We start from the raw sequence: 22561 nt of genomic DNA, 5'->3' as shown, positions 1-22561 counted from the left end.
ACGTGCTTTCGAAGCCGAAATAGCTCAGTTGGGAGAGCGTTAGACTGAAGATCTAAAGGTCCCTGGTTCGATCCCGGGTTTCGGCAGCGGCATTCCAAATTTTAATTTTTCTCCGAGAGTGACGTCGGAGAGCGGGGGAGGTTCATGAAAAGCGACTCGCAACGACATCTATCACGTGCTTTCGAAGCCGAAATAGCTCAGTTGGGAGAGCGTTAGATTGAAGATCTAAAGATCCCGGGTTTCGGCAGCGGCATTCCAAATTTTTGATTTTCCTTGAGAGTGACGTCGGAGAGCGGGGGAGGTTCATGAAAAGCGACTCGCAACGACATCTATCACGTGCTTTCGAAGCCGAAATAGCTCAGTTGGGAGAGCGTTAGATTGAAGATCTAAAGATCCCGGGTTTCGGCAGCGGCATTCCAAATTTTTGATTTTCCTTGAGAGTGACGTCGGAGAGCGGGGGAGGTTCATGAAAAGCGACTCGCAACGACATCTATCACGTGCTTTCGAAGCCGAAATAGCTCAGTTGGGAGAGCGTTAGATTGAAGATCTAAAGATCCCGGGTTTCGGCAGCGGCATTCCAAATTTTTGATTTTCCTTGAGAGTGACGTCGGAGAGCGGGGGAGGTTCATGAAAAGCGACTCGCAACGACATCTATCACGTGCTTTCGAAGCCGAAATAGCTCAGTTGGGAGAGCGTTAGATTGAAGATCTAAAGATCCCGGGTTTCGGCAGCGGCATTCCAAATTTTTGATTTTCCTTGAGAGTGACGTCGGAGAGCGGGGGAGGTTCATGAAAAGCGACTCGCAACGACATCTATCACGTGCTTTCGAAGCCGAAATAGCTCAGTTGGGAGAGCGTTAGATTGAAGATCTAAAGATCCCGGGTTTCGGCAGCGGCATTCCAAATTTTTGATTTTCCTTGAGAGTGACGTCGGAGAGCGGGGGAGGTTCATGAAAAGCGACTCGCAACGACATCTATCACGTGCTTTCGAAGCCGAAATAGCTCAGTTGGGAGAGCGTTAGATTGAAGATCTAAAGATCCCGGGTTTCGGCAGCGGCATTCCAAATTTTTGATTTTCCTTGAGAGTGACGTCGGAGAGCGGGGGAGGTTCATGAAAAGCCACTCGCAACGACATCTATCACGTGCTTTCGAAGCCGAAATAGCTCAGTTTGGAGAGCGTTAGACTGAAGATCTAAAGGTCCCTGGTTCGATCCCTTGTTTCGGCAGCGGCATTCCAAATTTTAATTTTTCTCCGAGAGTGACGTCGGAGAGCGGGGGAGGTTCATGAAAAGCGACTCGCAACGACATCTATCACGTGCTTTCGAAGCCGAAATAGCTCAGTTGGGAGAGCGTTAGACTGAAGATCTAAAGGTCCCTGGTTCGATCCCGGGTTTCGGCAGCGGCATTCCAAATTTTAATTTTTCTCCGAGAGTGACGTCGGAGAGCGGGGGAGGTTCATGAAAAGCGACTCGCAACGACATCTATCACGTGCTTTCGAAGCCGAAATAGCTCAGTAGGGAGAGCGTTAGACTGAAGATCTAAAGGTCCCTGGTTCGATCCCGGGTTTCGGCAGCGGCATTCCAAATTTTAATTTTTCTCCGAGAGTGACGTCAGAGAGCGGGGGAGGTTCATGAAAAGCGACTCGCAACGACATCTATCACGTGCTTTCGAAGCCGAAATAGCTCAGTTGGGAGAGCGTTAGATTGAAGATCTAAAGATCCCGGGTTTCGGCAGCGGCATTCCAAATTTTTGATTTTCCTTGAGAGTGACGTCGGAGAGCGGGGGAGGTTCATGAAAAGCGACTCGCAACGACATCAATCACGTGCTTTCGAAGCCGAAATAGCTCAGTTGGGAGAGCGTTAGACTGAAGATCTAAAGGTCCCTGGTTCGATCCCGGGTTTCGGCAGCGGCATTCCAAATTTTAATTTTTCTCCGAGAGTGACGTCGGGGAGCGGGGGAGGTTCATGAAAAGCGACTCGCAACGACATCTATCACGTGCTTTCGAAGCCGAAATAGCTCAGTTGGGAGAGCGTTAGACTGAAGATCTAAAGGTCCCTGGTTCGATCCCGGGTTTCGGCAGCGGCATTCCAAATTTTAATTTTTCTCCGAGAGTGACGTCGGAGAGCGGGGGAGGTTCATGAAAAGCGACTCGCAACGACATCTATCACGTGCTTTCGAAGCCGAAATAGCTCAGTTGGGAGAGCGTTAGATTGAAGATCTAAAGATCCCGGGTTTCGGCAGCGGCATTCCAAATTTTTGATTTTCCTTGAGAGTGACGTCGGAGAGCGGGGGAGGTTCATGAAAAGCGACTCGCAACGACATCTATCACGTGCTTTCGAAGCCGAAATAGCTCAGTTGGGAGAGCGTTAGTATGAAGATCTAAAGGTCCCTGGTTCGATCCCGGGTTTCGGCAGCGGCGTTCCAAATTTTTGATTTTCCTTGAGAGTGACGTCGGAGAGCGGGGGAGGTTCATGAAAAGCGACTCGCAACGACATCTATCAGGTGCATTCGAAGCCGAAATAGCTCAGTTGGGAGAGCGTTAGACTGAAGATCTAAAGGTCCCTGGTTCGATCCCGGGTTTCGGCAGCGGCGTTCCAAATTTTAATTTTTCTCCGAGAGTGACGTCGGAGAGCGGGGGAGGTTCATGAAAAGCGACTCGCAACGACATCTATCACGTGCTCTCGAAGCCGAAATAGCTCAGTTGGGAGAGCGTTAGACTGAAGATCTAAAGATCCCGGGTTTCGGCAGCGGCATTCCAAATTTTAATTTTTCTCCGAGAGTGACGTCGGAGAGCGGGGGAGGTTCATGAAAAGCGACTCGCAACGACATCTATCACGTGCATTCGAAGCCGAAATAGCTCAGTTGGGAGAGCGTTAGACCTAAGATCTAAAGGTCCCTGGTTCGATCCCGGGTTTCGGCAGCGGCATTCCAAATTTTAATTTTTCTCCGAGAGTGACGTCGGAGAACGGGGGAGGTTCATGAAAAGCGACTCGCAACGACATCTATCACGTGCTTTCGAAGCCGAAATAGCTCAGTTGGGAGAGCGTTAGACTGAAGATCTAAAGGTCCCTGGTTCGATCCCGGGTTTCGGCAGCGGCATTCCAAATTTTAATTTTTCTCCGAGAGTGACGTCGGAGAGCGGGGGAGGTTCATGAAAAGCGACTCGCAACGACATCTATCACGTGCTTTCGAAGCCGAAATAGCTCAGTTGGGAGAGCGTTAGACTGAAGATCTAAAGGTCCCTGGTTCGATCCCGGGTTTCGGCAGCGGCATTCCAAATTTTAATTTTTCTCCGAGAGTGACGTCGAAGAGCGGGGGAGGTTCATGAAAAGCGACTTGCAACGACATCTATCACGTGGTTTCGAAGCCGAAATAGCTCAGTTGGGAGAGCGTTAGACTGAAGATCTAAATCTCCCTGGTTCGATCCCGGGTTTCGGCAGCGGCAATCCAAATTTTAATTTTTCTCCGAGAGTGACGTCGGAGAGCGGGGGAGGTTCATGAAAAGCGACTCGCAACGACATCAATCACGTGCTTTCGAAGCCGAAATAGCTCAGTTGGGAGAGCGTTAGACTGAAGATCTAAAGGTCCCTGGTTCGATCCCGGGTTTCGGCAGCGGCATTCCAAATTTTAATTTTTCTCCGAGAGTGACGTCGGAGAGCGGGGGAGGTTCATGAAAAGCGACTCGCAACGACATCTATCACGTGCTTTCGAAGCCGAAATAGCTCAGTTGGGAGAGCGTTAGACTGAAGATCTAAAGGTCCCTGGTTCGATCCCGGGTTTCGGCAGCGGCATTCCAAATTTTAATTTTTCTCCGAGAGTGACGTATGAGAGCGGGGGAGGTTCATGAAAAGCGACTCGCAACGACATCTATCACGTGCTTTCGAAGCCGAAATAGCTCAGTTGGGAGAGCGTTAGATTGAAGATCTAAAGATCCCGGGTTTCGGCAGCGGCATTCCAAATTTTTGATTTTCCTTGAGAGTGACGTCGGAGAGCGGGGGAGGTTCATGAAAAGCGACTCGCAACGACATCTATCACGTGCTTTCGAAGCCGAAATAGCTCAGTTGGGAGAGCGTTAGACTGAAGATCTAAAGGACCCTGGTTCGATCCCGGGTTTCGGCAGCGGTGTTCCAAATTTTTGATTTTCCTTGAGAGTGACGTCGGAGAGCGGGGGAGGTTCATGAAAAGCGACTCGCAACGACATCTATCACGTGCATTCGAAGCCGAAATAGCTCAGTTGGGAGAGCGTTAGACTGAAGATCTAAAGGTCCCTGGTTCGATCCCGGGTTTCGGCAGCGGCGTTCCAAATTTTTGATTTTCCTTGAGAGTGACGTCGGAGAGCGGGGGAGGTTCATGAAAAGCGACTCGCAACGACATCTATCAAGTGCATTCGAAGCCGAAATAGCTCAGTTGGGAGAGCGTTAGACTGAAGATCTAAAGGTCCCTGGTTCGATCCCGGGTTTCGGCAGTGGCGTTCCAAATTTTAATTTTTCTCCGAGAGTGACGTCGGAGAGCGGGGGAGGTTCATGAAAAGCGACTCGCAACGACATCTATCACGTGCTCTCGAAGCCGAAATAGCTCAGTTGGGAGAGCGTTAGACTGAAGATCTAAAGATCCCGGGTTTCGGCAACGGCATTCCAAATTTTAATTTTTCTCCGAGAGTGACGTCGGAGAGCGGGGGAGGTTCATGAAAAGCGACTCGCAACGACATCTATCACGTGCATTCGAAGCCGAAATAGCTCAGTTGGGAGAGCGTTAGACCTAAGATCTAAAGGTCCCTGGTTCGATCCCGGGTTTCGGCAGCGGCATTCCAAATTTTAATTTTTCTCCGAGAGTGACGTCGGAGAGCGGGGGAGGTTCATGAAAAGCGACTCGCAACGACATCTATCACGTGCATTCGAAGCCGAAATAGCTCAGTTGGGAGAGCGTTAGACCTAAGATCTAAAGGTCCCTGGTTCGATCCCGGGTTTCGGCAGCGGCATTCCAAATTTTAATTTTTCTCCGAGAGTGACGTCGGAGAACGGGGGAGGTTCATGAAAAGCGACTCGCAACGACATCTATCACGTGCTTTCGAAGCCGAAATAGCTCAGTTGGGAGAGCGTTAGACTGAAGATCTAAAGGTCCCTGGTTCGATCCCGGGTTTCGGCAGCGGCATTCCAAATTTTAATTTTTCTCCGAGAGTGACGTCGGAGAGCGGGGGAGGTTCATGAAAAGCGACTCGCAACGACATCTATCACGTGCTTTCGAAGCCGAAATAGCTCAGTTGGGAGAGCGTTAGACTGAAGATCTAAAGGTCCCTGGTTCGATCCCGGGTTTCGGCAGCGGCATTCCAAATTTTAATTTTTCTCCGAGAGTGACGTCGGAGAGCGGGGGAGGTTCATGAAAAGCGACTCGCAACGACATCTATCACGTGCTTTCGAAGCCGAAATAGCTCAGTTGGGAGAGCGTTAGATTGAAGATCTAAAGATCCCGGGTTTCGGCAGCGGCATTCCAAATTTTTGATTTTCCTTGAGAGTGACGTCGGAGAGCGGGGGAGGTTCATGAAAAGCGACTCGCAACGACATCTATCACGTGCTTTCGAAGCCGAAATAGCTCAGTTGGGAGAGCGTTAGACTGAAGATCTAAAGGTCCCTGGTTCGATCCCGGGTTTCGGCAGCGGTGTTCCAAATTTTTGATTTTCCTTGAGAGTGACGTCGGAGAGCGGGGGAGGTTCATGAAAAGCGACTCGCTACGACATCTATCGCGTGCATTCGAAGCCGAAATAGCTCAGTTGGGAGAGCGTTAGACTGAAGATCTAAAGGTCCCTGGTTCGATCCCGGGTTTCGGCAGCGGCGTTCCAAATTTTTGATTTTCCTTGAGAGTGACGTCGGAGAGCGGGGGAGGTTCATGAAAAGCGACTCGCAACGACATCTATCAAGTGCATTCGAAGCCGAAATAGCTCAGTTGGGAGAGCGTTAGACTGAAGATCTAAAGGTCCCTGGTTCGATCCCGGGTTTCGGCAGCGGCGTTCCAAATTTTAATTTTTCTCCGAGAGTGACGTCGGAGAGCGGGGGAGGTTCATGAAAAGCGACTCGCAACGACATCTATCACGTGCTCTCGAAGCCGAAATAGCTCAGTTGGGAGAGCGTTAGACTGAAGATCTAAAGATCCCGGGTTTCGGCAGCGGCATTCCAAATTTTAATTTTTCTCCGAGAGTGACGTCGGAGAGCGGGGGAGGTTCATGAAAAGCGACTCACAACGACATCTATCACGTGCATTCGAAGCCGAAATAGCTCAGTTGGGAGAGCGTTAGACCTAAGATCTAAAGGTCCCTGGTTCGATCCCGGGTTTCGGCAGCGGCATTCCAAATTTTAATTTTTCTCCGAGAGTGACGTCGGAGAACGGGGGAGGTTCATGAAAAGCGACTCGCAACGACATCTATCACGTGCTTTCGAAGCCGAAATAGCTCAGTTGGGAGAGCGTTAGACTGAAGATCTAAAGGTCCCTGGTTCGATCCCGGGTTTCGGCAGCGGCATTCCAAATTTTAATTTTTCTCCGAGAGTGACGTCGGAGAGCGGGGGAGGTTCATGAAAAGCGACTCGCAACGACATCTATCACGTGCTTTCGAAGCCGAAATAGCTCAGTTGGGAGAGCGTTAGACTGAAGATCTAAAGGTCCCTGGTTCGATCCCGGGTTTCGGCAGCGGCATTCCAAATTTTAATTTTTCTCCGAGAGTGACGTCGAAGAGCGGGGGAGGTTCATGAAAAGCGACTTGCAACGACATCTATCACGTGGTTTCGAAGCCGAAATAGCTCAGTTGGGAGAGCGTTAGACTGAAGATCTAAATCTCCCTGGTTCGATCCCGGGTTTCGGCAGCGGCATTCCAAATTTTAATTTTTCTCCGAGAGTGACGTCGGAGAGCGGGGGAGGTTCATGAAAAGCGACTCGCAACGACATCTATCACGTGCTTTCGAAGCCGAAATAGCTCAGTTGGGAGAGCGTTAGATTGAAGATCTAAAGATCCCGGGTTTCGGCAGCGGCATTCCAAATTTTTGATTTTCCTTGAGAGTGACGTCGGAGAGCGGGGGAGGTTCATGAAAAGCGACTCGCAACGACATCTATCACGTGCTTTCGAAGCCGAAATAGCTCAGTTGGGAGAGCGTTAGACTGAAGATCTTAAGGTCCCTGGTTCGATCCCGGGTTTCGGCAGCGGCGTTCCAAATTTTAATTTTTCTCCGAGAGTGACGTCGGAGAGCGGGGGTGGTTCATGAAAAGCGACTCGCAACGACATCTATCACGTGCATTCGAAGCCGAAATAGCTCAGTTGGGAGAGCGTTAGACCTAAGATCTAAAGGTCCCTGGTTCGATCCCGGGTTTCGGCAGCGGCATTCCAAATTTTAATTTTTCTCCGAGAGTGACGTCGGAGAGCGGGGGAGGTTCATGAAAAGCGACTCGCAACGACATCAATCACGTGCTTTCGAAGCCGAAATAGCTCAGTTGGGAGAGCGTTAGACTGAAGATCTAAAGGTTCCTGGTTCGATCCCGGCTTTCGGCAGCGGCATTCCAAATTTTAATTTTTCTCCGAGAGTGACGTCGGAGAGCGGGGGAGGTTCATGAAAAGCGACTCGCAACGACATCTATCACGTGCTTTCGAAGCCGAAATAGCTCAGTTGGGAGAGCGTTAGACCTAAGATCTAAAGGTCCCTGGTTCGATCCCGGGTTTCGGCAGCGGCATTCCAAATTTTAATTTTTCTCCGAGAGTGACGTCGGAGAGCGGGGGAGGTTCATGAAAAGCGACTCGCAACGACATCTATCACGTGCTTTCGAAGCCGAAATAGCTCAGTTGGGAGAGCGTTAGATTGAAGATCTAAAGATCCCGGGTTTCGGCAGCGGCATTCCAAATTTTTGATTTTCCTTGAGAGTGACGTCGGAGAGCGGGGGAGGTTCATGAAAAGCGACTCGCAACGACATCTATCACGTGCTTTCGAAGCCGAAATAGCTCAGTTGGGAGAGCGTTAGACTGAAGATCTAAAGGTCCCTGGTTCGATCCCGGGTTTCGGCAGCGGCGTTCCAAATTTTTGATTTTCCTTGAGAGTGACGTCGGAGAGCGGGGGAGGTTCATGAAAAGCGACTCGCAACGACATCTATCACGTGCATTCGAAGCCGAAATAGCTCAGTTGGGAGAGCGTTAGACTGAAGATCTAAAGGTCCCTGGTTCGATCCCGGGTTTCGGCAGCGGCGTTCCAAATTTTAATTTTTCTCCGAGAGTGACGTCGGAGAGCGGGGGAGGTTCATGAAAAGCGACTCGCAACGACATCTATCACGTGCTCTCGAAGCCGAAATAGCTCAGTTGGGAGAGCGTTAGACTGAAGATCTAAAGATCCCGGGTTTCGGCAGCGGCATTCCAAATTTTAATTTTTCTCCGAGAGTGACGTCGGAGAGCGGGGGAGGTTCATGAAAAGCGACTCGCAACGACATCTATCACGTGCATTCGAAGCCGAAATAGCTCAGTTGGGAGAGCGTTAGACCTAAGATCTAAAGGTCCCTGGTTCGATCCCGGGTTTCGGCAGCGGCATTCCAAATTTTAATTTTTCTCCGAGAGTGACGTCGGAGAGCGGGGGAGGTTCATGAAAAGCGACTCGCAACGACATCTATCACGTGCATTCGAAGCCGAAATAGCTCAGTTGGGAGAGCGTTAGACCTAAGATCTAAAGGTCCCTGGTTCGATCCCGGGTTTCGGCAGCGGCATTCCAAATTTTAATTTTTCTCCGAGAGTGACGTCGGAGAGCGGGGGAGGTTCATGAAAAGCGACTCGCAACGACATCTATCACGTGCATTCGAAGCCGAAATAGCTCAGTTGGGAGAGCGTTAGACCTAAGATCTAAAGGTCCCTGGTTCGATCCCGGGTTTCGGCAGCGGCATTCCAAATTTTAATTTTTCTCCGAGAGTGACGTCGGAGAACGGGGGAGGTTCATGAAAAGCGACTCGCAACGACATCTATCACGTGCTTTTGAAGCCGAAATAGCTCAGTTGGGAGAGCGTTAGACTGAAGATCTTAAGGTCCCTGGTTCGATCCCGGGTTTCGGCAGCGGCATTCCAAATTTTAATTTTTCTCCGAGAGTGACGTCGGAGAGCGGGGGAGGTTCATGAAAAGCGACTCGCAACGACATCTATCACGTGCTTTCGAAGCCGAAATAGCTCAGTTGGGAGAGCGTTAGACTGAAGATCTAAAGGTCCCTGGTTCGATCCCGGGTTTCGGCAGCGGCATTCCAAATTTTAATTTTTCTCCGAGAGTGACGTCGAAGAGCGGGGGAGGTTCATGAAAAGCGACTTGCAACGACATCTATCCCGTGGTTTCGAAGCCGAAATAGCTCAGTTGGGAGAGCGTTAGACTGAAGATCTAAATCTCCCTGGTTCGATCCCGGGTTTCGGCAGCGGCATTCCAAATTTTAATTTTTCTCCGAGAGTGACGTCGGAGAGCGGGGGAGGTTCATGAAAAGCGACTCGCAACGACATCTATCACGTGCTTTCGAAGCCGAAATAGCTCAGTTGGGAGAGCGTTAGATTGAAGATCTAAAGATCCCGGGTTTCGGCAGCGGCATTCCAAATTTTTGATTTTCCTTGAGAGTGACGTCGGAGAGCGGGGGAGGTTCATGAAAAGCGACTCGCAACGACATCTATCACGTGCTTTCGAAGCCGAAATAGCTCAGTTGGGAGAGCGTTAGATTGAAGATCTAAAGATCCCGGGTTTCGGCAGCGGCATTCCAAATTTTTGATTTTCCTTGAGAGTGACGTCGGAGAGCGGGGGAGGTTCATGAAAAGCGACTCGCAACGACATCTATCACGTGCTTTCGAAGCCGAAATAGCTCAGTTGGGAGAGCGTTAGACTGAAGATCTAAAGGTCCCTGGTTCGATCCCGGGTTTCGGCAGCGGCATTCCAAATTTTAATTTTTCTCCGAGAGTGACGTCGGAGAACGGGGGAGGTTCATGAAAAGCGACTCGCAACGACATCTATCACGTGCTTTCGAAGCCGAAATAGCTCAGTTGGGAGAGCGTTAGACTGAAGATCTTTAGGTCCCTGGTTCGATCCCGGGTTTCGGCAGCGGCATTCCAAATTTTAATTTTTCTCCGAGAGTGACGTCGGAGAGCGGGGGAGGTTCATGAAAAGCGACTCGCAACGACATCTATCACGTGCTTTCGAAGCCGAAATAGCTCAGTTGGGAGAGCGTTAGACTGAAGATCTAAAGGTCCCTGGTTCGATCCCGGGTTTCGGCAGCGGCATTCCAAATTTTAATTTTTCTCCGAGAGTGACGTCGAAGAGCGGGGGAGGTTCATGAAAAGCGACTTGCAACGACATCTATCACGTGGTTTCGAAGCCGAAATAGCTCAGTTGGGAGAGCGTTAGACTGAAGATCTAAATCTCCCTGGTTCGATCCCGGGTTTCGGCAGCGGCATTCCAAATTTTAATTTTTCTCCGAGAGTGACGTCGGAGAGCGGGGGAGGTTCATGAAAAGCGACTCGCAACGACATCTATCACGTGCTTTCGAAGCCGAAATAGCTCAGTTGGGAGAGCGTTAGATTGAAGATCTAAAGATCCCGGGTTTCGGCAGCGGCATTCCAAATTTTTGATTTTCCTTGAGAGTGACGTCGGAGAGCGGGGGAGGTTCATGAAAAGCGACTCGCAACGACATCTATCACGTGCTTTCGAAGCCGAAATAGCTCAGTTGGGAGAGCGTTAGATTGAAGATCTAAAGATCCCGGGTTTCGGCAGCGGCATTCCAAATTTTTGATTTTCCTTGAGAGTGACGTCGGAGAGCGGGGGAGGTTCATGAAAAGCGACTCGCAACGACATCTATCACGTGCTTTCGAAGCCGAAATAGCTCAGTTGGGAGAGCGTTAGACTGAAGATCTAAAGGTCACTGGTTCGATCCCGGGTTTCGGCAGCGGCATTCCAAATTTTAATTTTTCTCCGAGAGTGACGTCGGAGAGCGGGAGAGGTTCATGAAAAGCGACTCGCAACGACATCTATCACGTGCTTTCGAAGCCGAAATAGCTCAGTTGGGAGAGCGTTAGATTGAAGATCTAAAGATCCCGGGTTTCGGCAGCGGCATTCCAAATTTTTGATTTTCCTTGAGAGTGACGTCGGAGAGCGGGGGGGGTTCATGAAAAGCGACTCGCAACGACATCTATCACGTGCTTTCGAAGCCGAAATAGCTCAGTTGGGAGAGCGTTAGACTGAAGATCTAAAGGTCCCTGGTTCGATCCCTTGTTTCGGCAGCGGCATTCCAAATTTTAATTTTTCTCCGAGAGTGACGTCGGAGAGCGGGGGAGGTTCATGAAAAGCGACTCGCAACGACATCTATCACGTGCTTTCGAAGCCGAAATAGCTCAGTAGGGAGAGCGTTAGACTGAAGATCTAAAGGTCCCTGGTTCGATCCCGGGTTTCGGCAGCGGCGTTCCAGATTTTTGGAGTTGCGTTCGAGCTTTTGGAGAGTGCAGGTCGTTCGATTTTGCACTCAATGTTTTCGTCGCGCTAAGCCTAAGCGGGGTATTTTGCCAATTTATTTTTCTTTCGGTTATTATTCGTGCATTTAATTCAATAGTTGTTAATTTATTAATTTGGTAATCCCTCCTGGGTGTTTCTACCCAGGATGGACGCATTCAAAAGATCGGTTTTTATTGATTTTAAACGAAATCTACCAAGTTTTGAAGTTGTGTCTACGGCGGAGATTGCGAACTTTGGTCTGGATTGTGCTTCTGCTTTAGTTGTCTGTGATGAGGGTGGTTACATTCTCACCTTGAAGACTTTGGCCGATGTCGAGGGCGTTATAGATTCGGGCTTGGATATTGATGGTGAGATATATGAAATTTCAAGCGTTTCTGCGAGACTGTGACTGTCGCCTTTTCGGACTTACCTGAGTTTGTGACTGATGAAGCCGTTTTATCCAAATTAACGTCGCTTGGCTGTGAAATCAAGGGTCCGCTTGTTTGGCATAAAAAGGCATCATTCTATTGCGGACTTCGTACCGTTCGTGTTACCTTACCTGAGAGTCTGTCATCATTACCATATCGCTTACGAGTTGCCGATGCTGTTGGTCGAGAGAAGTTTTACGCTGTCCGACATGATTCTCAGTTGAAAATATGTAATAAGTGTTATTCTCCTGACCATATTTATCGCCATTGTCCTGATTTCAAGTGCTTTAAGTGCCAGAAGCAGGGACATGTTGTTCGGGAGTGTCCTCTATGGCCCCGGATGGCATCCCGCGATTTAGAAGCGGCGTCGGGCGGTGGTGGTGACGGTGAAGCGATGGTCGTCGATCCTGCCTCAGTCGCTATTCCTCAAGGTTCTCCGGTCCGGGCCGGTAGTGGTGAATCTTCCATCGTCGATGCCGGTGTCAAGTCTGATCCGCGTCGGAGTGCTAAGCATTCGATGTCGTCAAGCGATGGCGATGTCGGTAAGAAGCTGTCTTCTTCTTCTGGCTCTGCTACGAAAGTTCAAAGGGTTCCCGTTGCTATGCGTCTGCTCCCTTTCAAGGGTCATCGCCGGCCTGAGTGGTGGCCTAAGGAGGTTGCTTGGCCGCCATCTTCAGAGAACGAATATTTTGCTCGGGTGTGTCGGTATCAGGGTCAGCCTGTTACCAGTCCTCTGTATAAGGACTTTGTGATCCCGGATGATTACGGTTTCACCGTATAAGTTACAAATGAATGGTGATTGATTTTCTTAATGTTTTGCGGCCTTTTCTGTGTTCTGTTGGTTCTAAGCCTTTGCTTTTCATTTTCAATAAGGAGTTTTTTTTTTTCGTTAATTTATTTCTTCTTAATCGTCTTTAATGCTGTTTATTATCTAATTTAGCCTATTTTTGTTCATGAATTCTTTCTACAACATGTACTGCCTAATAGTGTTTGATACGTTGCTTAATTTTTTTATTTCTCACTATTGTTTAATCAATATTATCTAATCGTTTTTCTTTCTTTATCGATGTTCATTTTCGCGACCGATTTTTCAAATGTTACTTCGTATTTTTTTCTTGTTCTATTATCTTGTTGCATTTCGCTTTTTGTACCATACACGCGTCGTGTATTTTTTTAATGATATAATTAAAAAAAAAAAAAAAGAGCGTTAGATTGAAGATCTAAAGGTCCCTGGTTCGATCCCGGGTTTCGGCAGCGGCATTCCAAATTTTAATTTTTCTCCGAGAGTGACGTCGGAGAGCGGGGGAGGTTCATGAAAAGCGACTCGCAACGACAGCTATCACGTGCTTTCGAAGCCGAAATAGCTCAGTTGGGAGAGCGTTAGATTGAAGATCTAAAGATCCCGGGTTTCGGCAGCGGCATTCCAAATTTTTGATTTTCCTTGAGAGTGACGTCGGAGAGCGGGGGAGGTTCATGAAAAGCGACTCGCAACGACAACTATCACGTGCTTTCGAAGCCGAAATAGCTCAGTTGGGAGAGCGTTAGATTGAAGATCTAAAGGTCCCTGGTTCGATCCCGGGTTTCGGCAGCGGCATTCCAAATTTTAATTTTTCTCCGAGAGTGACGTCGGAGAGCGGGGGAGGTTCATGAAAAGCGACTCGCAACGACATCTATCACGTGCTTTCGAAGCCGAAATAGCTCAGTTGGGAGAGCGTTAGACTGAAGATCTAAAGGTCCCTGGTTCGATCCCGGGTTTCGGCAGCGGCGTTCCAGATTTTTGATTTTCCTCGAGAGTGACGTCGGAGAGCGGGGGAGGTTCATGAAAAGCGACTCGCAACGACATCTATCACGTGCTTTCGAAGCCGAAATAGCTCAGTTGGGAGAGCGTTAGACTGAAGATTTAAAGGTCCCTGGTTCGATCCCGGGTATCGGCAGCGGCGTTACAAATTTTTGAATTTCCTCGAGAGTGACGTCGGAGAGCGGGGGAGGTTCATGAAAAGCGACTCTCAACGACATGTATCACGTGCTTTCGAAGCCGAAATAGCTCAGTTGGGAGAGCGTTAGACTGAAGATCTAAAGGTCCCTGGTTCGATCCCGGGTTTCGGCAGCGGCGTTCCAAATTTTTGAATTTCCTCGAGAGTGACGTCGGAGAGAAGGGGAGGTTCATGAAAAGCGACTCTCAACGACATCTATAACGTGATTTCGAAGCCGAAATAGCTCAGTTGGGAGAGCGTTAGACTGAAGATCTAAAGGTCCCTGGTTCGATCCCGGGTTTCGGCAGCGGCATTCCAAATTTTAATTTTTCTCCGAGAGTGACGTCGGAGAGCGGGGGAGGTTCATGAAAAGCGACTCGCAACGACATCTATCACGTGCTTTCGAAGCCGAAATAGCTCAGTTGGGAGAGCGTTAGACTGAAGGTCTAAAGGTCCCTGGTTCGATCCCGGGTTTCGGCAGCGGCATTCCAAATTTTAATTTTTCTCCGAGAGTGACGTCGGAGAGCGGGGGAGGTTCATGAAAAGCGACTCGCAACGACATCTATCACGTGCTTTCGAAGCCGAAATAGCTCAGTTGGGAGAGCGTTAGATTGAAGATCTAAAGATCCCGGGTTTCGGCAGCGGCATTCCAAATTTTAATTTTTCTCCGAGAGTGACGTCGGAGAGCGGGGGAGGTTCATGAAAAGCGACTCGCAACGACATCTATCACGTGCTTTCGAAGCCGAAATAGCTCAGTTGGGAGAGCGTTAGACTGAAGGTCTAAAGGTCCCTGGTTCGATCCCGGGTTTCGGCAGCGGCATTCCAAATTTTAATTTTTCTCCGAGAGTGACGTCGGAGAGCGGGGGAGGTTCATGAAAAGCGACTCGCAACGACATCTATCACGTGCTTTCGAAGCCGAAATAGCTCAGTTGGGAGAGCGTTAGATGGAAGATCTAAAGATCCCGGGTTTCGGCAGCGGCATTCCAAATTTTCCTTGAGAGTGACGTCGGAGAGCGGGGGAGGTTCATGAAAAGCGACTCGCAACGACATCTATCACGTGCTTTCGAAGCCGAAATAGCTCAGTTGGGAGAGCGTTAGATTGAAGATCTAAAGATCCCGGGTTTCGGCAGCGGCATTCCAAATTTTAATTTTTCTCCGAGAGTGACGTCGGAGAGCGGGGGAGGTTCATGAAAAGCGACTCGCAACGACATCTATCACGTGCTTTCGAAGCCGAAATAGCTCAGTTGGGAGAGCGTTAGATGGAAGATCTAAAGATCCCGGGTTTCGGCAGCGGCATTCCAAATTTTCCTTGAGAGTGACGTCGGAGAGCGGGGGAGGTTCATGAAAAGCGACTCGCAACGACATCTATCACGTGCTTTCGAAGCCGAAATAGCTCAGTTGGGAGAGCGTTAGATGGAAGATCTAAAGATCCCGGGTTTCGGCAGCGGCATTCCAAATTTTTGATTTTCCTTGAGAGTGACGTCGGAGAGCGGGGGAGGTTCATGAAAAGCGACTCGCAACGACATCTATCACGTGCTTTCGAAGCCGAAATAGCTCAGTTGGGAGAGCGTTAGACTGAAGATCTAAAGGTCCCTGGTTCGATCCCGGGTTTCGGCAGCGGCATTCCAAATTTTAATTTTTCCCCGAGAATGACGTCGGAGAGCGGGAGAGGTTCATGAAAAGCGACTCGCAACGACATCTATCACGTGCTTTCGAAGCCGAAATAGCTCAGTTGGGAGAGCGTTAGACTGAAGATCTAAAGGTCCCTGGTTCGATCCCGGGTTTCGGCAGCAGCATTCCAAATTTTAATTTTTCTCCGAGAGTGACGTCGGAGAGCGGGGTAGGTTCATGAAAAGCGACTCGCAACGACATCTATCTCGTGCTTTCGAAGCCGAAATAGCTCAGTTGGGAGAGCGTTAGACTGAAGATCTAAAGGTCCCTGGTTCGATCCCGGGTTTCGGCAGCGGCATTCCAAATTTTAATTTTTCTCCGAGAGTGACGTCGGAGAGCGGGGGAGGTTCATGAAAAGCGACTCGCAACGACATCTATCACGTGCTTTCGAAGCCGAAATAGCTCAGTTGGGAGAGCGTTAGACTGAAGATCTAAAGGTCCCTGGTTCGATCCCGGGTTTCGGCAGCGGCATTCCAAATTTTAATTTTTCTCCGAGAGTGACGTCGGAGAGCGGGGGAGGTTCATGAAAAGCGACTCGCAACGACATCTATCACGTGCTTTCGAAGCCGAAATAGCTCAGTTGGGAGAGCGTTAGACTGAAGATCTAAAGGTCCCTGGTTCGATCCCGGGTTTCGGCAGCGGCATTCCAAATTTTAATTTTTCTCCGAGAGTGACGTCGGAGAGCGGGGGAGGTTCATGAAAAGCGACTCGCAACGACATCTATCACGTGCTTTCGAAGCCGAAATAGCTCAGTTGGGAGAGCGTTAGACTGAAGATCTAAAGGTCCCTGGTTCGATCCCGGGTTTCGGCAGCGGCATTCCAAATTTTAATTTTTCTCCGAGAGTGACGTCGGAGAGCGGGGGAGGTTCATGAAAAGCGACTCGCAACGACATCTATCACGTGCTTTCGAAGCCGAAATAGCTCAGTTGGGAGAGCGTTAGACTGAAGATCTAAAGGTCCCTGGTTCGATCCCGGGTTTCGGCAGCGGCATTCCAAATTTTAATTTTTCTCCGAGAGTGACGTCGGAGAGCGGGGGAGGTTCATGAAAAGCGACTCGCAACGACATCTATCACGTGCTTTCGAAGCCGAAATAGCTCAGTTGGGAGAGCGTTAGACTGAAGATCTAAAGGTCCCTGGTTCGATCCCGGGTTTCGGCAGCGGCATTCCAAATTTTAATTTTTCTCCGAGAGTGACGTCGGAGAGCGGGGGAGGTTCATGAAAAGCGACTCGCAACGACATCTATCACGTGCTTTCGAAGCCGAAATAGCTCAGTTGGGAGAGCGTTAGACTGAAGATCTAAAGGTCCCTGGTTCGATCCCGGGTTTCGGCAGCGGCATTCCAAATTTTAATTTTTCTCCGAGAGTGACGTCGGAGAGCGGGGTAGGTTCATGAAAAGCGACTCGCAACGACATCTATCTCGTGCTTTCGAAGCCGAAATAGCTCAGTTGGGAGAGCGTTAGACTGAAGATCTAAAGGTCCCTGGTTCGATCCCGGGTTTCGGCAGCGGCATTCCAAATTTTAATTTTTCTCCGAGAGTGACGTCGGAGAGCGGGGGAGGTTCATGAAAAGCGACTCGCAACGACATCTATCACGTGCTTTCGAAGCCGAAATAGCTCAGTTGGGAGAGCGTTAGACTGAAGATCTAAAGGTCCCTGGTTCGATCCCGGGTTTCGGCAGCGGCATTCCAAATTTTAATTTTTCTCCGAGAGTGACGTCGGAGAGCGGGGGAGGTTCATGAAAAGCGACTCGCAACGACATCTATCACGTGCTTTCGAAGCCGAAATAGCTCAGTTGGGAGAGCGTTAGACTGAAGATCTAAAGGTCCCTGGTTCGATCCCGGGTTTCGGCAGCGGCATTCCAAATTTTAATTTTTCTCCGAGAGTGACGTCGGAGAGCGGGGGAGGTTCATGAAAAGCGACTCGCAACGACATCTATCACGTGCTTTCGAAGCCGAAATAGCTCAGTTGGGAGAGCGTTAGACTGAAGATCTAAAGGTCCCTGGTTCGATCCCGGGTTTCGGCAGCGGCATTCCAAATTTTAATTTTTCTCCGAGAGTGACGTCGGAGAGCGGGGGAGGTTCATGAAAAGCGACTCGCAACGACATCTATCACGTGCTTTCGAAGCCGAAATAGCTCAGTTGGGAGAGCGTTAGACTGAAGATCTAAAGGTCCCTGGTTCGATCCCGGGTTTCGGCAGCGGCATTCCAAATTTTAATTTTTCTCCGAGAGTGACGTCGGAGAGCGGGGGAGGTTCATGAAAAGCGACTCGCAACGACATCTATCACGTGCTTTCGAAGCCGAAATAGCTCAGTTGGGAGAGCGTTAGACTGAAGATCTAAAGGTCCCTGGTTCGATCCCGGGTTTCGGCAGCGGCATTCCAAATTTTAATTTTTCTCCGAGAGTGACGTCGGAGAGCGGGGGATGTTCATGAAAAGCGACTCGCAACGACATCTATCACGTGCTTTCGAAGCCGAAATAGCTCAGTTGGGAGAGCGTTAGACTGAAGATCTAAAGGTCCCTGGTTCGATCCCGGGTTTCGGCAGCGGCATTCCAAATTTTAATTTTTCTCCGAGAGTGACGTCGGAGAGCGGGGGATGTTCATGAAAAGCGACTCGCAACGACATCTATCACGTGCTTTCGAAGCCGAAATAGCTCAGTTGGGAGAGCGTTAGACTGAAGATCTAAAGGTCCCTGGTTCGATCCCGGGTTTCGGCAGCGGCATTCCAAATTTTAATTTTTCTCCGAGAGTGACGTCGGAGAGCGGGGGATGTTCATGAAAAGCGACTCGCAACGACATCTATCACGTGCTTTCGAAGCCGAAATAGCTCAGTTGGGAGAGCGTTAGACTGAAGATCTAAAGGTCCCTGGTTCGATCCCGGGTTTCGGCAGCGGCATTCCAAATTTTAATTTTTCTCCGAGAGTGACGTCGGAGAGCGGGGGATGTTCATGAAAAGCGACTCGCAACGACATCTATCACGTGCTTTCGAAGCCGAAATAGCTCAGTTGGGAGAGCGTTAGACTGAAGATCTAAAGGTCCCTGGTTCGATCCCGGGTTTCGGCAGCGGCATTCCAAATTTTAATTTTTCTCCGAGAGTGACGTCGGAGAGCGGGGGATGTTCATGAAAAGCGACTCGCAACGACATCTATCACGTGCTTTCGAAGCCGAAATAGCTCAGTTGGGAGAGCGTTAGACTGAAGATCTAAAGGTCCCTGGTTCGATCCCGGGTTTCGGCAGCGGCATTCCAAATTTTAATTTTTCTCCGAGAGTGACGTCAGAGAGCGGGGGATGTTCATGAAAAGCGACTCGCAACGACATCTATCACGTGCTTTCGAAGCCGAAATAGCTCAGTTGGGAGAGCGTTAGACTGAAGATCTAAAGGTCCCTGGTTCGATCCCGGGTTTCGGCAGCGGCATTCCAAATTTTAATTTTTCTCCGAGAGTGACGTCGGAGAGCGGGGGATGTTCATGAAAAGCGACTCGCAACGACATCTATCACGTGCTTTCGAAGCCGAAATAGCTCAGTTGGGAGAGCGTTAGACTGAAGATCTAAAGGTCCCTGGTTCGATCCCGGGTTTCGGCAGCGGCATTCCAAATTTTAATTTTTCTCCGAGAGTGACGTCGGAGAGCGGGGGATGTTCATGAAAAGCGACTCGCAACGACATCTATCACGTGCTTTCGAAGCCGAAATAGCTCAGTTGGGAGAGCGTTAGACTGAAGATCTAAAGGTCCCTGGTTCGATCCCGGGTTTCGGCAGCGGCATTCCAAATTTTAATTTTTCTCCGAGAGTGACGTCGGAGAGCGGGGGATGTTCATGAAAAGCGACTCGCAACGACATCTATCACGTGCTTTCGAAGCCGAAATAGCTCAGTTGGGAGAGCGTTAGACTGAAGATCTAAAGGTCCCTGGTTCGATCCCGGGTTTCGGCAGCGGCATTCCAAATTTTAATTTTTCTCCGAGAGTGACGTCGGAGAGCGGGGGATGTTCATGAAAAGCGACTCGCAACGACATCTATCACGTGCTTTCGAAGCCGAAATAGCTCAGTTGGGAGAGCGTTAGACTGAAGATCTAAAGGTCACTTGTTCGATCCCGGGTTTCAGCAGCGGCGTTCCAAATTTTTGATTTTCCTCGAGAGTGACGTCGGAGAGCGGGGGAGGTTCATGAAAAGCGACTCGCAACGACATCTATCACGTGCTTTCGGAGCCGAAATAGCTCAGTTGGGAGAGCGTTAGACTGAAGATCTAAAGGTCCCTGGGCTCGTTATATATTATATAGAATTTCTATGTTTCTTTTTAAATGGTGTAATTTTTTTTGGTCTAGTTTTTTGTTTTTGAGGTTTTATTATTCCTCTTAGTGTTGCTTTGGTTCATTATAAGCCTAGGCTGTGTAACAAGTAATTTCATTTTAAATTAATCAATTTGATCTTTTTTCGTTGATGTTTCGTGTTTGTTATATGAGAAGATTGTTTTTAAAGTTATAAATATGACAACCATAACGTTCGAATAATTTGATCGTCTCTATACGCCGTGCTCTCTTAGGTTAATTGTCAATTTTAAATTGCAAACACGTTCAGGAGGGTCGGGCCAGGGACTGACGGGGACCGCTTATAGATGGTACCTAGTTATTCGGAGAGTTTTCCTAATTAGGTAAAAGTGACCAAAAATATTTAGAAATTGCCTACTAAATAATTGAAGACGCCTTTGGAAAAATTCTTTTAATATTCGAGCGCTGTTAAGCATTTAAATGGAAAATTTTAGCAGTTTTTAAAGGTGTTCAAATACAATTATTTAGAATTGTATGGAACATCAATTTATTTTCTAGTGTCGTCAAATAGTGAGTCATATATTTAAACGGTCGAATATTTTTAATGAAAAATTAGGTCCAGTTAATATCGATCTATCAAATATAAAATAGTGTTTCAAATACCAATTATTTTTGTAATATTTTATTATTTGTTCAGCGAAAACGAATAATTGCGAACACTTCCCGGCTCGCAAATATCCTGGTGGTAGGCCAACCGCAGAACACGTTGGCCTACCACTAGGATATTTGCGTGGCGGGAAGAAAGCTTCAAGGAAAACCGGCAGAAGAAATCCTAGGCCTTTAAAGCCAGGAATCCATACCTCTACTTGGAATGCTTATCCGGCCTTATCGCGCATGATCCTCTGACGGCTTTGGCCCCGCCTACGAGGTAAAAAATCCCCTCTGCGCGCGCTCCCCTCTCACGTTGTTGTTTGTTAAGTTAACATAGTGACGTCAAAAAAACCGTCGGTCACATCGAGGCGAAAATCTGCCGCGATGAGCATTTCAATTAGAGGTATGGATTCAAACTCGGGGGTTGCGTAGACCTTCATGCACCTTGAAAGCTCATATATGGAAAAGTTTCAATGGTTATTCGTTTTGCCATGGCAACCAAAATGTTTTTCACAACTCAAATTTAAACTTTCTCCGCGGAAAATAGCACGGATTGCATTTAATTGATTTTATCCAATTTTATCAATTTTATCCAATTGTTTTGCCAAAATGTTAATTTACAATCCGTGATTTTCCCACGCTATTTTACGTAGAGAAATATGAATTTGAGTTTTGAAAAACATTTTTGGTTGCCATGGCAAAACGAAGGACCATTGAAACTTTTCGCTTTACGAGCTGTCAAGGTGTGTGAAGGTCTAATCATAGATAAAGAAGGAAGGGGAGAGATGGTGAAGGCTAATTTCAATGTATTTCCCCTTTTCACGAAGTGGCTCTTCGCGTCATATGGCTACCATGGTTACCGACTGAATCTTGTACAAAAACGCGCATCGTTGTGCGCAACTACGTCACAGTCAAGAGCGAGCTTTCTCTGTTCGTTTGCGTTTTTGGCTAAGGCTTACTAAAGTTCGGTAGAATCGGTAATAAATTTAATATAGAACTAAAAATAAGTTCTAATTTTAGGACTAGTTTCTAATTTAAGTGCAATAAAAATGGTGGCGACTAAGAACTGTTGTTATCGTGGCTGTCGAAATGACTCTAGAAGTTTGGATACAAGTGTTGTGAAAGGTGCAAATTTTTACCCATTTCCTAAGAAAAAGACCAAATTATAAAAATGTAAAAAAAGGCCTAGAGGTATTGTTAGAGTTAATTTAGCTCACGTGGATCAGCATTATTATGTTTGTAATGGTATAAATTGAATCGCTTGAGGCTATTTTTAAGAATAGCACCTTTTGGTTTTTTTTGGTTTTTGTTTATTTTTTTTTGGTGTATTATTTGTCAAGTATTACAGTAATGAAAAAAGTTTTAACCACAATTTAGTATTTAGAAAGATATGATAAATATAAAATTTTATTTACCTCGTAAAATACGATATATTTCGAAATTTTAGTACGTGTTGGATGAGGTAGGACTGATGACGAATTAGATTTAACTTAAAAATTCCCTTTCTTGACTAGTGTTGCTATTGCAATTTTTATATCTGCACTTTTTGTATAAATATCTCTCCCCTTCCTTCTTTCTCTATGGTCTAATTAACCCCCGAGTTTGAAAAAATCGGAGATAAACACCTCGGGATGTCTCCTGGTCAGTGGCAGGTTAAGAAAGGCGAAATATCTAGTACATTTATATAATTTTGGAAAAAAACCGTCTATTGCGTTATATTTCAAAGCGATAATTAATTAATTAACATCTAGATAGGGTATAAAAACTGTTGCCATAATTTATTTTTTGTGAAAATCAATTTGGAGAGTCCAGGGTAAGTATAGAACGGGTAATACCGAGATTACCACGTTGACGTAGAGAAACGCGCGATTTGATGATTGTTGAGGAGCACAGTACTAAAAATTCGCTATAATGAAGCTTAAAAATAATAATCTAAATTTAATATTTATTGATCCCTTCGAAATTTACGTGATAGACATTAGTTAAAATTTTGGATTATTATAACACGCGTAGCCACCTTCAGGAATTCAACAGAAAAAAAGCGAAATTCGAAATTCCCGCCGCCAATTTACCGGAAATTCATGCTAGTATCTTTCCGCCAAATGTACTAGATACTTTG

At 47.8% G+C, this 22561-nt stretch overlaps 69 non-coding genes across 69 annotated transcripts; all 69 read left to right on the top strand.

Moving 5' to 3' along the window:
- Positions 1-13: 13 nt before the first annotated feature.
- TRNAF-GAA (transfer RNA phenylalanine (anticodon GAA)) lies at positions 14-86 on the top strand. The gene has a single exon. It is a non-coding gene; the product is annotated as a tRNA-Phe (tRNA).
- A 1239-nt stretch (positions 87-1325) lies between these two features.
- On the top strand, positions 1326-1398 carry TRNAF-GAA (transfer RNA phenylalanine (anticodon GAA)). The gene has a single exon. It is a non-coding gene; the product is annotated as a tRNA-Phe (tRNA).
- A 100-nt stretch (positions 1399-1498) lies between these two features.
- TRNAF-GAA (transfer RNA phenylalanine (anticodon GAA)) lies at positions 1499-1571 on the top strand. The gene has a single exon. It is a non-coding gene; the product is annotated as a tRNA-Phe (tRNA).
- A 261-nt stretch (positions 1572-1832) lies between these two features.
- Positions 1833-1905, top strand: TRNAF-GAA (transfer RNA phenylalanine (anticodon GAA)). The gene has a single exon. It is a non-coding gene; the product is annotated as a tRNA-Phe (tRNA).
- Positions 1906-2005: 100 nt separating this feature from the next.
- Positions 2006-2078, top strand: TRNAF-GAA (transfer RNA phenylalanine (anticodon GAA)). Its single transcript has one exon. It is a non-coding gene; the product is annotated as a tRNA-Phe (tRNA).
- A 434-nt stretch (positions 2079-2512) lies between these two features.
- Positions 2513-2585, top strand: TRNAF-GAA (transfer RNA phenylalanine (anticodon GAA)). The gene has a single exon. It is a non-coding gene; the product is annotated as a tRNA-Phe (tRNA).
- Positions 2586-2846: 261 nt separating this feature from the next.
- On the top strand, positions 2847-2919 carry TRNAL-UAA (transfer RNA leucine (anticodon UAA)). The gene has a single exon. It is a non-coding gene; the product is annotated as a tRNA-Leu (tRNA).
- Positions 2920-3019: 100 nt separating this feature from the next.
- On the top strand, positions 3020-3092 carry TRNAF-GAA (transfer RNA phenylalanine (anticodon GAA)). The gene has a single exon. It is a non-coding gene; the product is annotated as a tRNA-Phe (tRNA).
- Positions 3093-3192: 100 nt separating this feature from the next.
- TRNAF-GAA (transfer RNA phenylalanine (anticodon GAA)) lies at positions 3193-3265 on the top strand. Its single transcript has one exon. It is a non-coding gene; the product is annotated as a tRNA-Phe (tRNA).
- Positions 3266-3538: 273 nt separating this feature from the next.
- Positions 3539-3611, top strand: TRNAF-GAA (transfer RNA phenylalanine (anticodon GAA)). The gene has a single exon. It is a non-coding gene; the product is annotated as a tRNA-Phe (tRNA).
- Positions 3612-3711: 100 nt separating this feature from the next.
- Positions 3712-3784, top strand: TRNAF-GAA (transfer RNA phenylalanine (anticodon GAA)). Its single transcript has one exon. It is a non-coding gene; the product is annotated as a tRNA-Phe (tRNA).
- A 261-nt stretch (positions 3785-4045) lies between these two features.
- TRNAF-GAA (transfer RNA phenylalanine (anticodon GAA)) lies at positions 4046-4118 on the top strand. Its single transcript has one exon. It is a non-coding gene; the product is annotated as a tRNA-Phe (tRNA).
- Positions 4119-4218: 100 nt separating this feature from the next.
- TRNAF-GAA (transfer RNA phenylalanine (anticodon GAA)) lies at positions 4219-4291 on the top strand. Its single transcript has one exon. It is a non-coding gene; the product is annotated as a tRNA-Phe (tRNA).
- Positions 4292-4391: 100 nt separating this feature from the next.
- TRNAF-GAA (transfer RNA phenylalanine (anticodon GAA)) lies at positions 4392-4464 on the top strand. Its single transcript has one exon. It is a non-coding gene; the product is annotated as a tRNA-Phe (tRNA).
- A 261-nt stretch (positions 4465-4725) lies between these two features.
- On the top strand, positions 4726-4798 carry TRNAL-UAA (transfer RNA leucine (anticodon UAA)). The gene has a single exon. It is a non-coding gene; the product is annotated as a tRNA-Leu (tRNA).
- Positions 4799-4898: 100 nt separating this feature from the next.
- Positions 4899-4971, top strand: TRNAL-UAA (transfer RNA leucine (anticodon UAA)). The gene has a single exon. It is a non-coding gene; the product is annotated as a tRNA-Leu (tRNA).
- A 100-nt stretch (positions 4972-5071) lies between these two features.
- On the top strand, positions 5072-5144 carry TRNAF-GAA (transfer RNA phenylalanine (anticodon GAA)). Its single transcript has one exon. It is a non-coding gene; the product is annotated as a tRNA-Phe (tRNA).
- A 100-nt stretch (positions 5145-5244) lies between these two features.
- TRNAF-GAA (transfer RNA phenylalanine (anticodon GAA)) lies at positions 5245-5317 on the top strand. The gene has a single exon. It is a non-coding gene; the product is annotated as a tRNA-Phe (tRNA).
- A 261-nt stretch (positions 5318-5578) lies between these two features.
- On the top strand, positions 5579-5651 carry TRNAF-GAA (transfer RNA phenylalanine (anticodon GAA)). Its single transcript has one exon. It is a non-coding gene; the product is annotated as a tRNA-Phe (tRNA).
- Positions 5652-5751: 100 nt separating this feature from the next.
- TRNAF-GAA (transfer RNA phenylalanine (anticodon GAA)) lies at positions 5752-5824 on the top strand. Its single transcript has one exon. It is a non-coding gene; the product is annotated as a tRNA-Phe (tRNA).
- Positions 5825-5924: 100 nt separating this feature from the next.
- TRNAF-GAA (transfer RNA phenylalanine (anticodon GAA)) lies at positions 5925-5997 on the top strand. The gene has a single exon. It is a non-coding gene; the product is annotated as a tRNA-Phe (tRNA).
- Positions 5998-6258: 261 nt separating this feature from the next.
- Positions 6259-6331, top strand: TRNAL-UAA (transfer RNA leucine (anticodon UAA)). Its single transcript has one exon. It is a non-coding gene; the product is annotated as a tRNA-Leu (tRNA).
- A 100-nt stretch (positions 6332-6431) lies between these two features.
- TRNAF-GAA (transfer RNA phenylalanine (anticodon GAA)) lies at positions 6432-6504 on the top strand. Its single transcript has one exon. It is a non-coding gene; the product is annotated as a tRNA-Phe (tRNA).
- Positions 6505-6604: 100 nt separating this feature from the next.
- Positions 6605-6677, top strand: TRNAF-GAA (transfer RNA phenylalanine (anticodon GAA)). The gene has a single exon. It is a non-coding gene; the product is annotated as a tRNA-Phe (tRNA).
- A 434-nt stretch (positions 6678-7111) lies between these two features.
- On the top strand, positions 7112-7184 carry TRNAF-GAA (transfer RNA phenylalanine (anticodon GAA)). Its single transcript has one exon. It is a non-coding gene; the product is annotated as a tRNA-Phe (tRNA).
- Positions 7185-7284: 100 nt separating this feature from the next.
- On the top strand, positions 7285-7357 carry TRNAL-UAA (transfer RNA leucine (anticodon UAA)). The gene has a single exon. It is a non-coding gene; the product is annotated as a tRNA-Leu (tRNA).
- Positions 7358-7457: 100 nt separating this feature from the next.
- TRNAF-GAA (transfer RNA phenylalanine (anticodon GAA)) lies at positions 7458-7530 on the top strand. Its single transcript has one exon. It is a non-coding gene; the product is annotated as a tRNA-Phe (tRNA).
- Positions 7531-7630: 100 nt separating this feature from the next.
- On the top strand, positions 7631-7703 carry TRNAL-UAA (transfer RNA leucine (anticodon UAA)). Its single transcript has one exon. It is a non-coding gene; the product is annotated as a tRNA-Leu (tRNA).
- Positions 7704-7964: 261 nt separating this feature from the next.
- On the top strand, positions 7965-8037 carry TRNAF-GAA (transfer RNA phenylalanine (anticodon GAA)). The gene has a single exon. It is a non-coding gene; the product is annotated as a tRNA-Phe (tRNA).
- A 100-nt stretch (positions 8038-8137) lies between these two features.
- TRNAF-GAA (transfer RNA phenylalanine (anticodon GAA)) lies at positions 8138-8210 on the top strand. The gene has a single exon. It is a non-coding gene; the product is annotated as a tRNA-Phe (tRNA).
- A 261-nt stretch (positions 8211-8471) lies between these two features.
- TRNAL-UAA (transfer RNA leucine (anticodon UAA)) lies at positions 8472-8544 on the top strand. Its single transcript has one exon. It is a non-coding gene; the product is annotated as a tRNA-Leu (tRNA).
- A 100-nt stretch (positions 8545-8644) lies between these two features.
- On the top strand, positions 8645-8717 carry TRNAL-UAA (transfer RNA leucine (anticodon UAA)). Its single transcript has one exon. It is a non-coding gene; the product is annotated as a tRNA-Leu (tRNA).
- Positions 8718-8817: 100 nt separating this feature from the next.
- TRNAL-UAA (transfer RNA leucine (anticodon UAA)) lies at positions 8818-8890 on the top strand. Its single transcript has one exon. It is a non-coding gene; the product is annotated as a tRNA-Leu (tRNA).
- Positions 8891-8990: 100 nt separating this feature from the next.
- TRNAF-GAA (transfer RNA phenylalanine (anticodon GAA)) lies at positions 8991-9063 on the top strand. Its single transcript has one exon. It is a non-coding gene; the product is annotated as a tRNA-Phe (tRNA).
- A 100-nt stretch (positions 9064-9163) lies between these two features.
- On the top strand, positions 9164-9236 carry TRNAF-GAA (transfer RNA phenylalanine (anticodon GAA)). Its single transcript has one exon. It is a non-coding gene; the product is annotated as a tRNA-Phe (tRNA).
- A 595-nt stretch (positions 9237-9831) lies between these two features.
- Positions 9832-9904, top strand: TRNAF-GAA (transfer RNA phenylalanine (anticodon GAA)). Its single transcript has one exon. It is a non-coding gene; the product is annotated as a tRNA-Phe (tRNA).
- A 273-nt stretch (positions 9905-10177) lies between these two features.
- On the top strand, positions 10178-10250 carry TRNAF-GAA (transfer RNA phenylalanine (anticodon GAA)). The gene has a single exon. It is a non-coding gene; the product is annotated as a tRNA-Phe (tRNA).
- Positions 10251-10845: 595 nt separating this feature from the next.
- On the top strand, positions 10846-10918 carry TRNAF-GAA (transfer RNA phenylalanine (anticodon GAA)). Its single transcript has one exon. It is a non-coding gene; the product is annotated as a tRNA-Phe (tRNA).
- A 434-nt stretch (positions 10919-11352) lies between these two features.
- Positions 11353-11425, top strand: TRNAF-GAA (transfer RNA phenylalanine (anticodon GAA)). The gene has a single exon. It is a non-coding gene; the product is annotated as a tRNA-Phe (tRNA).
- A 1978-nt stretch (positions 11426-13403) lies between these two features.
- Positions 13404-13476, top strand: TRNAF-GAA (transfer RNA phenylalanine (anticodon GAA)). The gene has a single exon. It is a non-coding gene; the product is annotated as a tRNA-Phe (tRNA).
- Positions 13477-13576: 100 nt separating this feature from the next.
- TRNAF-GAA (transfer RNA phenylalanine (anticodon GAA)) lies at positions 13577-13649 on the top strand. Its single transcript has one exon. It is a non-coding gene; the product is annotated as a tRNA-Phe (tRNA).
- A 273-nt stretch (positions 13650-13922) lies between these two features.
- Positions 13923-13995, top strand: TRNAF-GAA (transfer RNA phenylalanine (anticodon GAA)). The gene has a single exon. It is a non-coding gene; the product is annotated as a tRNA-Phe (tRNA).
- A 100-nt stretch (positions 13996-14095) lies between these two features.
- On the top strand, positions 14096-14168 carry TRNAF-GAA (transfer RNA phenylalanine (anticodon GAA)). The gene has a single exon. It is a non-coding gene; the product is annotated as a tRNA-Phe (tRNA).
- A 100-nt stretch (positions 14169-14268) lies between these two features.
- TRNAF-GAA (transfer RNA phenylalanine (anticodon GAA)) lies at positions 14269-14341 on the top strand. The gene has a single exon. It is a non-coding gene; the product is annotated as a tRNA-Phe (tRNA).
- Positions 14342-14602: 261 nt separating this feature from the next.
- TRNAF-GAA (transfer RNA phenylalanine (anticodon GAA)) lies at positions 14603-14675 on the top strand. Its single transcript has one exon. It is a non-coding gene; the product is annotated as a tRNA-Phe (tRNA).
- A 730-nt stretch (positions 14676-15405) lies between these two features.
- On the top strand, positions 15406-15478 carry TRNAF-GAA (transfer RNA phenylalanine (anticodon GAA)). The gene has a single exon. It is a non-coding gene; the product is annotated as a tRNA-Phe (tRNA).
- A 100-nt stretch (positions 15479-15578) lies between these two features.
- On the top strand, positions 15579-15651 carry TRNAF-GAA (transfer RNA phenylalanine (anticodon GAA)). Its single transcript has one exon. It is a non-coding gene; the product is annotated as a tRNA-Phe (tRNA).
- A 100-nt stretch (positions 15652-15751) lies between these two features.
- On the top strand, positions 15752-15824 carry TRNAF-GAA (transfer RNA phenylalanine (anticodon GAA)). The gene has a single exon. It is a non-coding gene; the product is annotated as a tRNA-Phe (tRNA).
- A 100-nt stretch (positions 15825-15924) lies between these two features.
- Positions 15925-15997, top strand: TRNAF-GAA (transfer RNA phenylalanine (anticodon GAA)). Its single transcript has one exon. It is a non-coding gene; the product is annotated as a tRNA-Phe (tRNA).
- Positions 15998-16097: 100 nt separating this feature from the next.
- TRNAF-GAA (transfer RNA phenylalanine (anticodon GAA)) lies at positions 16098-16170 on the top strand. Its single transcript has one exon. It is a non-coding gene; the product is annotated as a tRNA-Phe (tRNA).
- A 100-nt stretch (positions 16171-16270) lies between these two features.
- On the top strand, positions 16271-16343 carry TRNAF-GAA (transfer RNA phenylalanine (anticodon GAA)). Its single transcript has one exon. It is a non-coding gene; the product is annotated as a tRNA-Phe (tRNA).
- Positions 16344-16443: 100 nt separating this feature from the next.
- On the top strand, positions 16444-16516 carry TRNAF-GAA (transfer RNA phenylalanine (anticodon GAA)). The gene has a single exon. It is a non-coding gene; the product is annotated as a tRNA-Phe (tRNA).
- A 100-nt stretch (positions 16517-16616) lies between these two features.
- TRNAF-GAA (transfer RNA phenylalanine (anticodon GAA)) lies at positions 16617-16689 on the top strand. Its single transcript has one exon. It is a non-coding gene; the product is annotated as a tRNA-Phe (tRNA).
- Positions 16690-16789: 100 nt separating this feature from the next.
- On the top strand, positions 16790-16862 carry TRNAF-GAA (transfer RNA phenylalanine (anticodon GAA)). The gene has a single exon. It is a non-coding gene; the product is annotated as a tRNA-Phe (tRNA).
- A 100-nt stretch (positions 16863-16962) lies between these two features.
- Positions 16963-17035, top strand: TRNAF-GAA (transfer RNA phenylalanine (anticodon GAA)). The gene has a single exon. It is a non-coding gene; the product is annotated as a tRNA-Phe (tRNA).
- Positions 17036-17135: 100 nt separating this feature from the next.
- TRNAF-GAA (transfer RNA phenylalanine (anticodon GAA)) lies at positions 17136-17208 on the top strand. The gene has a single exon. It is a non-coding gene; the product is annotated as a tRNA-Phe (tRNA).
- Positions 17209-17308: 100 nt separating this feature from the next.
- On the top strand, positions 17309-17381 carry TRNAF-GAA (transfer RNA phenylalanine (anticodon GAA)). Its single transcript has one exon. It is a non-coding gene; the product is annotated as a tRNA-Phe (tRNA).
- Positions 17382-17481: 100 nt separating this feature from the next.
- On the top strand, positions 17482-17554 carry TRNAF-GAA (transfer RNA phenylalanine (anticodon GAA)). The gene has a single exon. It is a non-coding gene; the product is annotated as a tRNA-Phe (tRNA).
- Positions 17555-17654: 100 nt separating this feature from the next.
- Positions 17655-17727, top strand: TRNAF-GAA (transfer RNA phenylalanine (anticodon GAA)). The gene has a single exon. It is a non-coding gene; the product is annotated as a tRNA-Phe (tRNA).
- A 100-nt stretch (positions 17728-17827) lies between these two features.
- TRNAF-GAA (transfer RNA phenylalanine (anticodon GAA)) lies at positions 17828-17900 on the top strand. Its single transcript has one exon. It is a non-coding gene; the product is annotated as a tRNA-Phe (tRNA).
- A 100-nt stretch (positions 17901-18000) lies between these two features.
- Positions 18001-18073, top strand: TRNAF-GAA (transfer RNA phenylalanine (anticodon GAA)). The gene has a single exon. It is a non-coding gene; the product is annotated as a tRNA-Phe (tRNA).
- Positions 18074-18173: 100 nt separating this feature from the next.
- On the top strand, positions 18174-18246 carry TRNAF-GAA (transfer RNA phenylalanine (anticodon GAA)). Its single transcript has one exon. It is a non-coding gene; the product is annotated as a tRNA-Phe (tRNA).
- Positions 18247-18346: 100 nt separating this feature from the next.
- Positions 18347-18419, top strand: TRNAF-GAA (transfer RNA phenylalanine (anticodon GAA)). The gene has a single exon. It is a non-coding gene; the product is annotated as a tRNA-Phe (tRNA).
- A 100-nt stretch (positions 18420-18519) lies between these two features.
- Positions 18520-18592, top strand: TRNAF-GAA (transfer RNA phenylalanine (anticodon GAA)). Its single transcript has one exon. It is a non-coding gene; the product is annotated as a tRNA-Phe (tRNA).
- A 100-nt stretch (positions 18593-18692) lies between these two features.
- TRNAF-GAA (transfer RNA phenylalanine (anticodon GAA)) lies at positions 18693-18765 on the top strand. The gene has a single exon. It is a non-coding gene; the product is annotated as a tRNA-Phe (tRNA).
- A 100-nt stretch (positions 18766-18865) lies between these two features.
- TRNAF-GAA (transfer RNA phenylalanine (anticodon GAA)) lies at positions 18866-18938 on the top strand. The gene has a single exon. It is a non-coding gene; the product is annotated as a tRNA-Phe (tRNA).
- A 100-nt stretch (positions 18939-19038) lies between these two features.
- On the top strand, positions 19039-19111 carry TRNAF-GAA (transfer RNA phenylalanine (anticodon GAA)). Its single transcript has one exon. It is a non-coding gene; the product is annotated as a tRNA-Phe (tRNA).
- Positions 19112-19211: 100 nt separating this feature from the next.
- TRNAF-GAA (transfer RNA phenylalanine (anticodon GAA)) lies at positions 19212-19284 on the top strand. The gene has a single exon. It is a non-coding gene; the product is annotated as a tRNA-Phe (tRNA).
- A 100-nt stretch (positions 19285-19384) lies between these two features.
- TRNAF-GAA (transfer RNA phenylalanine (anticodon GAA)) lies at positions 19385-19457 on the top strand. The gene has a single exon. It is a non-coding gene; the product is annotated as a tRNA-Phe (tRNA).
- The last annotated feature ends 3104 nt before the right edge of the window (positions 19458-22561 follow it).

Source organism: Leiobunum rupestre, chromosome 3 (assembly GCF_980474605.1).
Source record: "Leiobunum rupestre chromosome 3, qqLeiRupe1.1.hap1, whole genome shotgun sequence".
NCBI lineage: Eukaryota > Metazoa > Arthropoda > Arachnida > Opiliones > Sclerosomatidae > Leiobunum > Leiobunum rupestre.
The sequence above is the reverse complement of the archived record's forward strand: the minus strand, read 5'-3'. Positions and strand labels throughout refer to the sequence as shown.